Here is a 15,963-nt window from a genome sequence, read left to right as displayed (position 1 = left end):
GGCTCTTTAATGAGCATGTATGTTTGAGCCACAAGCTTTGCATTATGCAGTATGTCTCACAGAAATGTGGCTTAGACACATATGCTGATTTAGATAAAGATCTGTGATAGCGTGTATGTGTGTGTGTGTCCCAAGCTACAGTGCATTTTACTGAACATACATGTATGCATACACACACACACACACACACACACACACACACACACACACACACACACACACACACACACACACACACACACACACACACACACACACACACACACACACACACACACACATATCCACATAATGCTGCTCTGTGTGACTATTTGATGTAGCTGAGCAGAGCACTTTTGTTAAATGCCACTCTGTGCCAGGACGGCTGTGCCCCTGTTCTTCTATATTGGATTCCTTGTGCCATTCCCATCTCTCTGGGGAAGCCACATGGGTGTGACGCGCTGGGCCACTTAATCTTGGAAGAATATACTATGCTGTGCTGCAAACAGTAACAGAATAAAAGATTTTAATACAATAAATGATTGCCGTTTCAGTTTTCTACAACTGTGTGTGTGTGTGTGCACTTGTGTGTTTACATAGTAGTACAATGGATGTGTATGGCACTACTGGGATTTTGGAACTGCTGTCACTGTTGTCTTGAGAAGCAGTCCACCAAACAAATGTCCAACCAACAGTGTTGCTGTGTTCTAAAATGGTCTAATAATGAAGAGGACAGCTTGCACAAATAAGCACTTATTTCTACTCTGCATACATTTCCAATCATGTCAACTCACTGTGAGCCACAACTGATGGTATGCCTGGAAGTGATGTAAAGTCAGCCTGATAACAGCATTATTACTGTCTTCTTTAACACCCCTTTTTCTCTCAGTCCTTTCGACATTTTAACCCCATTACATTTAATCCTGATAAAATGTACTTGTGTTCAACATTGATCAATTGGACCACCTCAACTTTTTATCTAGTCCTGTGTCTGGCTCAGATACCTGGGCCACTTTATGGCCACTTATAGCAGCTAACTAACTAACTAACTAACTAACTACTAATTAAATTCTCTACTCAGTCTTTGTTTCACAACACAGAACTATACTTGACTTGATCAGTCGCATTACTTCAAAAGCTATTAATTGCCTTAATGGTGTCTAAAAATAAAAATCAGAACTTAGAAATTGAAGTTTAGTTACGCAAACATTTCAATTGCATAATACACATATTTTCAGTTCATGCAATGCAAAATACATGTGGACACCTGACCCTCACAGTCATAGGTGGGCCTTCCCCAAAGTGTTGCCACAAAGTTAGAAGCATACTATTGTCTAGAATGTCTTTGTATGCTGTAGCATTAACATTCCACTGGACCTAAGGGGCTGAGCGCAAACCTGTTCCAGCATGACAATGACACTGGACATAAAGTGAGATCCAGGGGCGTTAGATGTACTGTTAACAGCGCTGAGCTTAGATACTTCTCCATCAAAAAAACTTTTTAAAAAGTACTTCTACATAGACTGTTTCTATGCAGTTTTCTTCTTGTATGTGACAATTGCTTAAAAATTTGAAAATTGGACAAAATATTGGATTTATCATAAAACTTGCCTCGGGTGTTATGACTTTTTGCAGGACTATCTGACCGATAAAATATAAAACATTTTGTCTATCTAACACGAGACTATGCCAGTTCGGTGTCGCTAGCCAAGGGGACGCACAGCTAAGCTATCATATCATTTTCCTGTAAACACTGTCTGATTGGTCTTGCCTCTGTTCACTAAAGATAAAATACAACACTCCAATCATTGAAGATAGCAACTTACAACAATGCCTTCTTCTTTTACTGGCGTTCAGTTACGTACTGACAAACCAATCTAAGTGGAGAATTATTCGGGGCTAAAGGAAAAATCTTCGGGGCTACAGCCCTGAATTCCCAGGCCAGGTTACGCAACTGGTGAAATCATTGAAGTCATAGTTTGCCAAGGCTGATGTGTAAGATCTCGAGTGGCCTGCACAGAACCTTCATCTCAATGACACTGAACAATTTTGTGATGAATTGCTGCACAAGAGGCCTTCTCACCCAGCATCAGTGCGTAGCTTCTTGAACTCCTGTGCTTGAGTAAACACAAATCTCGACAGCTACCAAAATATAGTGGAAAGCCTTCCCAGAAGTGTGGAGGCTGTTATAGCAGTGAAGGGCAAACAACCCAATATTATTGGCCATGGTTTTGGAATGGAATAGTTTAACTCAGGTTTCCACATACTTTTGGCCATATAGTGTATTATTTAAGTTCATGTCTACAATATAAACAAATGACACTTTCAATAATTCCTTTATTTCAGATTGCTTACATCAGCTATTTATTTCTTATTGACTTTTACTTGTCCAGATTTTACATACACAGTGATCTAAAAGAGTTTCACATGATACATAGGCCTATATTCTTTTGACCACTAGGGGCCTCTTTGGGGTGACACTATATTGCTTTAAAATATCATCTGACTCAAATATTGATCCCCTGAATGAGACATGGAATAACTAAAGTAACAATTTGCAGATTCAAACACTGAGACAATGAATGACAGAGGAGCTGCACACGCAGTTGTAAATACAACTTGCACCAGTCACCATTCACAGATATTTTAAAACACATTTGATCTTTTTCACAGAAATAAAATTAAATAAAAATAAAACGATAATTTTTTTTAATGAATGATCATTTTTGATGTCACTGTCTTCCCAAAAATACAATCCGCTTGTATCCATGATGTCCAAATGGTAACTAGTACAGTACTCACAATATCAGTATGTGATCATGCATCATGGATATGATGAAACAAATGACTTTGCCATTTCTTAAAGGAATAAGCAAAATTGATGGCGGAGAACATGCTAAAATGCAAATGCATCTTTTCAGTTTCGGAACATTGTTGGCCCATCCCTCGCAAAATTTAACCCTGTGCCATAAATATATAGGACAGAGACATATTAAATGTAGAAATGTGTCAGGATTATTCATCACTTTTGGTGAAATTCAATATTTTATCAAATCAAATTGCACGGCAATATCATGCTGTTCATTCATTTAACACACACTGTTTTCAGTGGACGGTGCAGCCTCCATGAAAATCTCCTTTGCAGTCCATATATGCTGGTAGAACTCCACTGACTCATTCAAGTATACTGTGTTTTAATGAGAGCAATGTTTAACATTCAATGGATAAAAAGTATTGGCACCCTGTCCAGAGTGTACCCCGCCTTGTGCCCGATGCTCCCTGGGATAGGCTCCAGGTTTCCCTGTGACCCTGAAGGAAGGATAAGCGGCATAGAAGATGGATGGATGGATGGATGGATAAAAAGTATGTCATTTTGGTTCCCACTTGGAAGCGCAGCTTCACTGGAATAAGCTCCAATTAGTCCAGAATGCAGCTGCTAGAGTCCTAACTAGAACTAGAAGATACGACCATATCACACCGATATTATCAATACTGCATTGGCTCCCAGTAAAATCTCGCATTAATTATAAAATACTTTTATTAACCTATAAAGCACTAAATGGTCTCGCGCCACAATATCTAAGCGACCTTTTGGTTTTATATGATCCGCCACGCCTACTTAGATCAAAAGATGCAGGCTATCTGACGGTACCTCGAATAGTGAAGGCTACAGCAGGGGGAAGAGCTTTCTCTTATAGAGCCCCACAGTTATGGAACAGTCTTCCTATTAGTGTTCGGGACTCAGACACAGTCTCAGTGTTTAAGTCTAAGCTTAAAACATATTTGTTTACTCAAGCCTGCCCTGACTAGATTCTGTTCTATTACTTCACAGTCATAATTATCTTTTTTCTCCCTCTCTCCTTTCGCCGAGCCCCACACGAATTTATGGAGATACTAGAGATCCAGATCCTTTCTGCCTCTGGATGGAGCTCAAATCTTCTTTAATTCCAGACTGCTGGGACTACGGCTGCTCTTAACACCATACAGACTTCATATAAATCCATAATGAACTTTTTCACACTATCTGTTGTTACCCAGATGAGGATGGGTTCCCTTCTGAGTCGGGTTCCTCTCAAGGTTTCTTCCTCTTAAAACATCTTAGGGAGTTTTTCCTTGCCACCGTTGCCACTCAGTGGCTTGCTCAGTTGGGATAAATTCGCACCTTTAATATCTGTATACCATGTTGATATTTCTGTAAAGCTGCTTTGAGACAATGTCTATTGTAAAAAGCGCTATACAAATAAAATTGAATTGAATTGAATTGAACTGGAGTTGATGAGTGAATGTCCAGGTGGGTTTTGCATAGAATTTGTTTTTTCCACATTTACTTGTCCCTCCTGGATGCATGGTTTCTCCATATGATGACTGGGCACCTTAAAAAGGGGCTCTGAAAGCACAAAGCGACCCAACTAAGCAGGCTGGCAGTAATAAGGCGTAAGTTCACATATGCCTTTCAGAATCTGCAAAATGTTAATAATTAAAAAAACAATTGCATTTTGTTTTTTATTTACTTCTCCACTGTCATATCACAGCAAACCAGTGACTACATTTCCCATCCTGCACTGCGGCCTACAAACATAGCTGCCATGGACCGGAATTCCCAGAAAACTTCATTCTAATCACACACCTGCATCCACTTCACAGCATAACCCCAACCACAGTTTATAAGGACTTTCAAGTTATTCACTCTTTGCGAAGTATTACGTGTGTTTTCCGAATTCCAAGCGGGTGATCATTGTGTTTTGTGTCCTATTTTTGATCTTGTTCTAACCCTCGTTCTCGATTCTTGTTTTGCCTCGTTTATGCCCGTTTGCCAATCGCCTGACCCATTTCCTGTTTCTGACCATGCTATTGTCTCATGATTTGGATTTGTCTGCCTGCCTCTCTTTATTAAAAGCTCTTATCTGCATTTGCAACCATCCTAACCTCCATTACGTTGGTTACGTGACATGCACTGAATTTCACATAACATACGTTTACATATAATCCACAAAACTCAATAATAAATTAATTTATACAAATGAACCAGTTTAAAAGCTTACATATGCTTGATTCCGGTGTGTTGTTATCTGGATGATCAATGACTTTTTATGTTTTGTGATAGTTGTTCATGAGTTCCTTGTTTATCCTGAGTAGCTAAGCTGCACCCTGTCTTTAAGAAAAATCCTCCAGGTCCTGCATATTATTTGGTTTTTCACCACCTTCTTCATATATGACCCCTTTCCAACAGTATATGATTTTGAGATCCATCGTTTCACACTTAGGACAACTGAGTGACTCATACACAATTACATACATGTCTACACTATTATTCCTAGGTTCCGGAACTTTTCCTTCCCTGTCCACTTGCTTGATTACCTCTCCCTTGGTGCTCTGGTATCTCATGTATTACACATGTGTTAAACCCTGCGCAGAGAGATAAAAATATAATGCGAACATACACAAGAGCCCTGTTTAATATACATTGTCACTTATTCATTTGTATGGAAATATGCATTTCAGTTTTACAGTGTGCAATTGCGAATCCCTTCCACAGCACCACAATGAAAGTTCAATTCAATTCAGTTTTATTTGAGAGGAACCAGACTCAAAACGGAACCCATTCTCATCTGGGTCACACCAGTGCAATTAAAACCCCAATTCCCCCAAAAATTGTGACACTGTGTAAAATGTAAATAAAAACAGAATGCAATAATGTGCAAATCTTATAAACCCATATGTTATTCACAATAGAACATATTGTAGAAAACATCAAATGTTTAAATGGAGTAAATGTACCATTTTAAGAAAAAAATATGGTAATTTTGAATTTGATGGCCGCAACATGTCTCAAAAAAGTTGGGGCGGTGGCAACAAAAGGCTGTAAAAGTAAGTGTTGCTAAAAAGAAACAGCTTGAGGTTAATTGGTAACAGGTCAGCAACATGATTGGATATAAAAAGAGTACCTTAGAGAGTCAGAGTCTTTCAGAAGTAAAGATGAGCAGAGGTTCACCAATCTGTGAAAAACATCTACAATTTGTAGAGCAATTTCAGAATAAAGTTCCTCAACATAAAATTGTGAAGACTGAATATTTCATTGTCTACAGTACGTAATATCATCAAAAGATTCAGAGAATCTGGAGAAATCTCTGTGCACAAGGGACAAGGGAGAAAACAAATACCGCATGCCCGTGAAATGTGAAATTCTTTTTGGAAACCATACAGGTTGTATCCTCTAAAGAGGAGGGGGTCCATCCGGCTTTTAATCAGTGCTCAGTTCAAAAGCCTGCCTTTCTGATAATATGGGGGTGCATTAGTGCCTATGGAATGGCCAGCTTGCACATCTTGAAAAGCACCATCAATGCTGAAAGGTATATACAGGTTTTAGAGAAACATATGCTTCCATCCAGATTCCATCCCATCTTTACTTCTGAGAGAATCTGCCTCTCTAAGATACTCTTTTTATATACAATCATGTAAGTAACCTGTTGCCAGTTAACCTAATTAGTTGCAAAATGTTCTTCCAGCTGTTTCTTTTTAGTAACACTTACTATTACCAGCCTTTTGTTGTCCCCGTCCCAAATTCTGAGACGTGTTGTGGCCATGAAAATCAAAATTACCTTATTTTAAAATGGTACATTTCCTCAGTTTAAACATTTGATGTTTTCTATGTTCTACTGTGAATAACGTATGGGTTTACGAACTTTTCAAATCACTGCATTCTGTTTTTAATTACATTTATTTACATTTTACACAGCATCCCAACTTTTTTGGAATTGGGCTTGTATAAATAAATCCCTTCTATAACTGTGTACTACATCATCAAATAGTCCAATTGTGTAACCAGGAAATTCATTACAGTTTTCAAATGAAGTCTGTTTTGCTGAACTTATCCATTGTTCAGTGATGGAGACTTGAGTGCAAAACTGTTTGTAGCAATTGTACTCCTAAGCCATCACAGCATAATTGTTCATATAAATTGAGGTTCAAAGCCACCTTTATGTTTTTTACGTGGTACCATCCTCAGCAGCAGCAGCATGTGACTTCCAGTTGATGACAACTCCAACCAGAAGTAGGGCATAAGGATGGATCAGGCAGGTCCAGAAAGTAGAAGGGGTCAGGTTCACTGGCATCTCTGGAGTATCATGTGTAGCTTAACAGAAAATGTTTCCCTTGGTGACTTATTCAAAAACACTGTCTACTACAGTACACATGTCTTACAGTGTTAATCCCGGTAAAACAGGCACAAAATCATTTTATGTTGACTTTGTAATTGTTATTTCAAACCCCAGCAATCAACAGACACCCCTTACACTTTCAGCTACAGTATAAATCCTCTCTCCAGTCATATCCTTTTCATTGTGGTAGAACATGGAATGTAAAGTTCTTGTAGTGATCAACAACCAAGAATATCTAATAGACCTACACATTCCCCATTGAAGAAACTGTGTTGAAAACTTTCTTGCTGTTATTTCTGATGAAAACCTCACAGATAGAGTCAGCTAGCAGATTATGTCTGTTGGTGAATATCTATATCCAGGTTGACCATTTCATGAATAATAATAAATCCAAATATAATTTTGTGTTGAAAATGCACATGCACAAAAGCCGATCTTGTTACCATCAATAGACTGTACCATCTCTTTGTAGGGGGCATGAGTAAGTTTTCACCCAATCCATCCATCTATCCATTTTCTGTACCACTTATCCTACACAGGGTCACGGGGAGCCTGGAGCCTATCCCAGGGAGGTTGGGGCATGAGGCAGGGGACACCCTGGACGGTGGACGATACCAACCCATTGACGGTGCCAACCATCACCCCACCATTTATCAAAATCTGGTCTGTTTTGAGTATCTGGGTCACATGGCTTGGTTCAAGTTAACTAAGATAATTTATTCTGCTTGACCAGAAACCACCCCCACCCCCCCGAGGTGGAGGAGATACTGAGCATGTGGTATATAATCATACATTAATCATATTTATTTTCTCTAAAACTATAATATAAACTCATAATATTAATTATGAACATTGTCTTTAAATGCTGATGAAGAAGTTCATAATGTTATTTAATTTCTTTAATTTAATTTAATTTTGAGGTGTACATATCACCTGCCAAATTAGGGGAAGACGTTTTTTTATGTTTATATGTGAATGTGTGTCTTGAGTTTTAAAATGGAGCAGGGCATTACAAAAAGCATAAATTATTCTAGTAAATATTTCCTGCCTTTTAAGATACATAGGATACTTGTTAATTTTTATTTAAAAATATTTCCTGAAGGTCTAAAATCTACAGGGTGTCCAAAAATACTGGAGCCAATGATAGTAAAATTACATATACTTAATTTTGTATTTATTATTTACAACATATGCTCTACATGTTCATCATGATGCTCTATGATTTTTATTTCAAGTTGCTGTATCATGTTTTTGCATGTTTTTCTCAACATATCGGGATCAACATATTTGCTCAATATATTCCCATTGTTTACTGACTTTTAAGACACTGTATATATACTCAGTAAAAAAGAAACACATGGTTATATGTAATTTTCCACTGCAAGGACTATCAGCTGTCCTTCCTGTCTCCTTGTCTTAGGCGTCTTACATTACAGACATTGCAGTTTATTGCTCTGGCCACATCTGCAGTCCTCATGCCTCCCTCTAGCAGGCCTATGGAATGTTCACGCAGGTGAGCAGGAACCCTAGACATCTTTCTTCTGGTGTTAGAAAGGTCTCTTTAGTGTCCTAAGTTACTGTAACTGTGACCTTAATTGCCTACCACCTGTAAACTTTTAGTGTCTTAAGGACTGTTCCACAGGTGCATGTGCAATAATTGTTTGTGGTTCATTGAGCAAGCATGAAAAACTTGTTTAACCCTTTCCAATAAAGCAAAGCTTATTTGGATTTTGGATAATCTGCAAAGCTTATTTGGATTTTACTACATTATCTTTAAAATACAGTCTCCTGAAAAAGGGACGTTTCTTTTTTTTTCTGAGTATATTACATTGACAACAGAGTATCCATCGTTTTTCCAAAGTGTTGTTGATTTCTGTGCTGAACACTAAACATGGTGAACAGACACATGCTATTATGGTAACACTGATATCATACAACACTCCCCATGTGCACTTGGATTGGATTACATGTAATGCACATATAAATGGGGCAGCTGTGGTTCAGGTGGTAGAGCGGGTTGTCCACTAATCGTAGGGTTGGCGGTTTGATTCCCGGCCCACATGACTCCACATATCGAAGTGTCCTTGAGCAAGACACTGAACCCCAAGTTGCTCCGGATGTCAAGTTAGCGCCTTGCATGGCAGCTCTGCCACCATTGGTGTGTGTGTGTGAATGAGACATGGTGTAAAGTGCTTTGGATAAAAGTGCTATATAAGTGCAGAGCATTTACCAAATGATGATTGTTTACAGAGTGCCCTGTTTAGGTAACATATAAACAGTTCATTGGGAATCTTGAAAATGGAATCAATTCATTCATGAAAATTGGCAAACATCTTGCTATAGCCATTGACCTTGTCCATCATTCCACTGTATCAGTCTTGGTTAACAAAAGGGGGGTGGGGTTCAAAGGGGAAAAAAGTTAAGAAACATTGCCTATGATTGTTGTATGTGATGTAACTCATTATTCTATGTTTTTATTTGGCTTTACAGATTATATTTCCTCATTTCTTTACATAATGCATGAACATTCGCTGTACTTTCTACTCTCTGTTTTCCAGGTGTGAGTCTGGTGGTAGGCCTGGTGCTCATTTCCAATATAAACAAAGTTAGGCAGGTAACTTGTGATTGTTACACACCTGTGTGTCATTGCAAGCAGCCTACTTTTGAACAAACACACACACACACACACACACACACACACACACACACACACACACACACACACACACACACACACACACACACACACACACATACACACACACACACACACACACTGTCATGCTGGAAAAGGTTTTGGCCGCAGAGATCCACTGAAGGGATTTTTAATTTTATGCTTTTAATGCAATGGCATACAAAGACATCCTATACAATTGTATTCTTTAAACATTGTGGCAACAGTTTAGGGAGAAAAACGGGTGTGATGGTCAGATGTCCACAGTCATTTGGCCTTATAGTATAATGAGAATGTGGGAGTGGGGAGGGCACTGTATAATATATTTTCTTGTGCTGGAGTTTTACTGTAACTGATATTTCTATGCATTATTTGAGCTAGATATACAGAGGAACTGTGGGTGATCTAAAGTAACTTTCTAACAAACAGAAAGAAATACAGAAAGAGACTATATTATCACTTTTATTCAGTTGAAATGGTTTAATGTCTGACAACAGTTGTTCTTTGTCTTCATGAACAAAGAAAAAAGCACCACACATTTGCCTTTAATTCACAAGAGTTTTATGCCTATGACAATACAACTTTTTTGCATTTTCTGATGCAGAGGTACTAAGATTGCCAGGGCACAAACATATATTCTACCCAAAAACTGTGCATGCAAAATGTACAAGCCTAAATGCAGCAACACAAGAAGTGTGCATTTCTTTTCCTCATATATATCGTCATTGTACGATGAAAAAAAAAATTATTCAGGAACATAAAAAAACAACAACAATTTTTCATAAGGATTATCATGCAAAATAAATCCAAAATTACATACATGCTGGTTCCTCCAGAGTGGCACAACATTAAAAGCATTCACCCTATCATCTAGACAACACAAGTTCGAAGATCAATGATGCCACTGCCATCCGTAATTGAGAAGGGAACAATATTTCCTCTGAGTATGTTATGCTGCCTTGTGATGTAGCATAAGCAGAAGTTTCATGGGTCTTGGCGGAAGCATGTGTTTGCCTTCACTGTCCCTGGTTGGTAGCTGTTGCATGGTAAGGGATCTGGTGGTTGGGAATTGGTGACCGAATTGGGCAGAAACAGGCAAACAGGAACATATGCAGATGTCCTTTGATGGATGTATATTGGCCTTTGATTCTTTAGTAATACTGTATACTGATACCAATACTAATAGTATTAATACTAATACTAATACTGTATTCTGATACTAATACTAATAGTATTAATACTAATACTGTATTCTCATACTAATACTAATAGTATTAATACTAATGCTGTATTCTCATACTAATACTGTGGATACTGGTGCCATCTATTGGAGAATGAATTAAGTATTACAAAATGCAATTATTGGGTATTCAGTCTCTTCCCAGTCTCTTCTATAGTTCATGAAGAGAGATGTGCCACCACAATCTGATTGTACACAATGAACAAATAACAAACACACGCATTAACAAACACATAAAAACACATTTATGATAAATCACCAGTCCATCAGTATATATATATATATATATATATATATATATATATATATATATATATATATATATATATATATATAAAAATCCCATCCTGTCAAATATCAGACATTATCTTTACTAATTATTTTATCAGTCAGTCCACAAATAAAGTTCATGTAAACATCATATATAAATTGATTCAGTTTAATATCAGTTTATTAGGAACAGATTAACTTTTTCACAGACTACTGTGAAAGGAGGGAACATATGCTAGGGAGGGGAAATATGTGGTTTTGCTGGACACTTCTGTCTGTCAGTGGATATACTAGTTAAATAAATGGTGTGGTTTTTCCATTTAGAACCTGCCACACAGTATTCCAGTTCTGTACTTGCAATAGTAAAGCTGCTGACCATGTAATGTGACAGCTGGACCATTTCAATTAATAATAGCTACTGCAGTAAAAATCTCAGTCCTCTGTGTCCTGAATGCCTCAGAGCCGATTACAAAGGGAATGCTCCTCCTATATGTCAGCATCTAGGCTTTTTGGATTTTGAGAAGAAATAAAACCATTTCTGTGCCTCCAGTGACAGAGAACATGGACGGATGGAAGGCTCTAATTGGGAGAGACTTGGAGGGAGAGAGAAGCAGAGCGAGAAAAAGGCCACTTACCTGACAGTGCAACCCACTACAATGCTGCAGTTTTAACAGGTACACAGAAGAGACATTACATATTAGAAAACATAAAAACATGTGTTTTTCTACATATTAGAAAAACATATGTTCTCCAAATGTTCCAAAACAATCTAATACTGCAAGCTTGCATAATATTTACCAGTTGAGATCAACCAGATCACAGTCATAGAAGACAGTCTCAGCTACCTACACAGCAATTCTGGTCCATGCCTCTCATGCTCTCTAGCACAACCAACAGGACAAATTTGAACACACTTTTATAATATTAGCTATGCAATTCAACTGAAATGTAATGAAACTTTCCTCTGATTCAGGTCATAATGAGTAACAGTAACAATATATTACTTTCCACCACAATGGATTATATATTCTGTCATATTAGTATATCTCTGCGATCTTGGCCAGGGGCCATCAATGGGCATACAGTCCTAAAAACTGTCCAAATGTAAAATTGTCCAAATGTAAAACTGTCAAAATGGATGAATCCTGCAATTTCTTTGAAGTCTTTTAAGAAAAATTGCCTTGTTCTTCAATATAAATAGATTTGCTAATGCCATATGATGGCCCCATACAAATCTAGCCACATCCAATATTTTTAAGGTAATGTCTTATCAGTAGCCCATTATATACACAACTGTCAGTTCAAGGCTAGATGATCATGATGTAGTTAACATCAATTGGACAACACTGAAAAGTCCAATACTCAACAGGGCATGGACTTACTGGTTTAACATTGTGTCAAATTCATCCACAAATGGATGTTGGTTAGCATGGAACGCCATCAGTACTTGTCTTGGTTCAACTGAAAGGATTTATGCACACCATGCTAACATTAATGTGGTTAATGTGTTTTAGTAGCAGGACTTTGTGGTGATGTAGATTGTTTCAGTCATGTTTGTGCAATCTCTTGATCTATCTGTCATGTGATATCACTTAATTTATCTCTTTTGAGACTCTGGAATGATTGGCTCTAAGATGATTTTTCTCAGAAAGGAAAAGGGCATCTGCTTTGGTGTTTTCAGATCGAGCAGATCTCTCTCTCTCTCTCTCTCTCTCTCTTCTTAACAATTGATAAGAACACTTTGCACTCAAGTCTCCATCATTGAACAGTTCATACCTTCATTTCTGTACAATAGACTTTAAGTTATAACTATAATGCAGTCAGGAATGAGGCTGATGCTCATACTCATAAGTTGCTAATATGTTTGTGTTTACAGAATTGCACTTTTTGACCATATGGTATACAGTTAGAAGAGAAATAATTTTATAATCCCACTATCCGGTTTTACCCAGATGAGGATGGGTTAACTTTTGAGTGTGGTTCCTCTCAAGGTTTCAGGTTCCTCATGTCATCTCAGGGAGTTTGTCCTTGCCCCCATTGCCTCTGGCTTGCCCATTATGGATACATTTATTAATTAAATTTTTTTTTATATCTGAAATTATTTTGTGATGGCTATATAATTATTGTGATGGCTAGACAACTGGGTCAGAGCAGCTTCAAAATGGCAGGTCTTGTGGGGAGTTCCCAGTATGCACTGGTTAGTACCTACTACAGTTGGGGTACTTGATCCCAGTTACCAGACTCAAGTCCAATTATGAACAAACTCGGAATTGTCACGCACTCGGGTAAATTTGTACTCGAACTTGACATGGACTCAGACATTTTGGACTTGGAAATTCAGTTGAGTCTGTGTAGTGTGTAACATGAAAGGAAAGATACAAAATAAATAACAACCTAAAATTAAGATAACAAGCAGGGGTGCAGCTTGTGATCAAGCAAAACAGGCAACTGCTTGGGACCCCAGGCCATTAGTGGGGCCTCAGAGGGCTGACAAACTTTATTCCACAGCAATGTCTCAAAATGTGCCAAGCGCAATGACAATGGACGACTTGCAATGACATGATACTCAGAAACGTCCTGAAAGGGGCCCCATGTCATTCCAGCAGTAATATTTTCACAAAACAACATCAGTGAAGGAAAATGAAGAGGAATTTTCCGCCAGGAAGTGAAAAAAGAAAGAGAAAAAAAGAGAATTGGGAAAAAAGAAAGCAAGACAAGCAAGACGTTGTGTGAGCTCCACGCTGTGGGAAGCACCCTTGCACGTTGTCGGTATGTGAAGCTTGTGTACCACACCGTCAGCCTTATTATTTTCAGCGAGATTGCATGTCGGTCATTTGTGTAACACTCACAAAAAGATTCTTCATTTTCTCTCTATCATTTGAAACAAACTCTTTACTTTTCTGTCCCTTTAAAAAAAGAGAAAAGTATGAGTAAGAGAGAATTCAGGAAGTGTGTTACGACTTGCTCCCATTTCATCATGGGGGAGGACGGACACACTTTCTGTGTGAACTGTCTAGGGCTGGAGCACATCCGGGCAGCCCTTGAGTGGTCTTGGCAGTTAAGGCTCTGGGTTACTGAACTGAAAGTCAGGGGTTCAAGCCCCAGCTCTGCCAAGTTGCCACTGTTGGGCTCTTGAGCAAGGCCCTTAACCCTTGCTTAAAATCTTTTTCTAATAGCTCTCAGATTTTGTCACATGGTGTCTAGTATATTCCAGGTGTGCCTTTATGGTAGCCATTCTCAGAAGTGGTTTCTTTCTGGCCACTCTCCCATAGAGCCTAAATCTGTGAAGAGCTGATTATATTGTTGATGTCTGCACAAGCCAATGAGTTATTTCAGGCAGTAAACACCTTCACTCTTTTAGCTGGCCTCTTGGAGACTTACAGTGAGGGAAAGAAGTATTTGATCCCCTGCTGATTTTGTACGTTTGCCCACTGACGAAGAAATGATCAGTCTATAATTTTAATGGTAGGTTTATTTGAACAGTGAGAGATAGAATAACAACAAAAAAATCCAGAAAAACGCATGTCAAAAATGTTATAAATTGATTTGCATTTTAATGAGGGAAATAAGTATTTGACCCCCTCTTAATCAGAAAGATTTCTGGCTCCCAGGTGTCTTTTATACAGGTAACGAGCTGAGATTAGGAGCACACTCTTAAAGGGAGGCTCCTAATCTCAGTTTGTTACCTGTATAAAAGACACCTGTCCACAGAAGCAATCAATCAATCAGATTCCAAACTCTCCACCATGGCCAAGACCAAAGAGCTCTCCAAGGATGTCAGGGACAAGACTGTAGACCTACACAAGTCTGGAATGGGCTACAAGACCATTGCCAAGCAGCTTGGTGAGAAGGTGACAACAGTTGGTGCGATTATTCGCAAATGGAAGAAGAACAAAAGAACTGTCGATCTCCCTCGGCCTGGGGCGCCATGCAAGATCTCACCTCGTGGAGTTGCAATGATCATGAGAACAGTGAGGAGTCAGCCCAGAACTACACGGGAGGATCTTGTCAATGATCTCAAGGCAGCTGGGACCATAGTCACCAAGAAAACAATTGGTAACACACTATGCCGTGAAGGACTGAAATCTTGCAGCGCGCGCAAGGTCCCCCTGCTCAAGAAAGCACATATACATGCCCGCTGAAGTTTGCCAATGAACATCTGAATGATTCAGAGGACAACTGGGAGAAAATGTTGTGGTCAGATGAGACCAAAATGGAGCTCTTTGGCATCAACTCAACTCGCCGTGTTTGGAGGAGGAGGAATGCTGCCTATGACCCCAAGAACACCATCCCCACCGTCAAACATGGAGGTGGAAACATTATGCTTTGCTAAGGGGACAGGACAACTTCACCGCATCAAAGGGACGATGGATGGGGCCATGTACCATCAAATTTTGGGTGAGAACCTCCTTCCCTCAGCCATGGCATTGAAAATGGATCGTGGATGGGTATTCCAGCATGACAATGACCCAAAACACACGGCCAAGGCAACAAAGGAGTGGCTCAAGAAGAAGCACATTAAGGTTCTGGAGTGGCCTAGCCAGTCTCCAGACCTTAATCCCATAGAAAATCTGTGGAGGGAGCTGAAGGTTCGAGTTGCCAAACGTCAGCCTCGAAACCTTAATGACTTGGAGAAGATCTGC

The sequence above is a fragment of the Ictalurus punctatus genome, chromosome 12, assembly GCF_001660625.3.
Source record: "Ictalurus punctatus breed USDA103 chromosome 12, Coco_2.0, whole genome shotgun sequence".
Taxonomy (NCBI): Eukaryota; Metazoa; Chordata; class Actinopteri; order Siluriformes; family Ictaluridae; genus Ictalurus; species Ictalurus punctatus.
Note: the sequence above shows the minus strand (reverse complement) of the source record.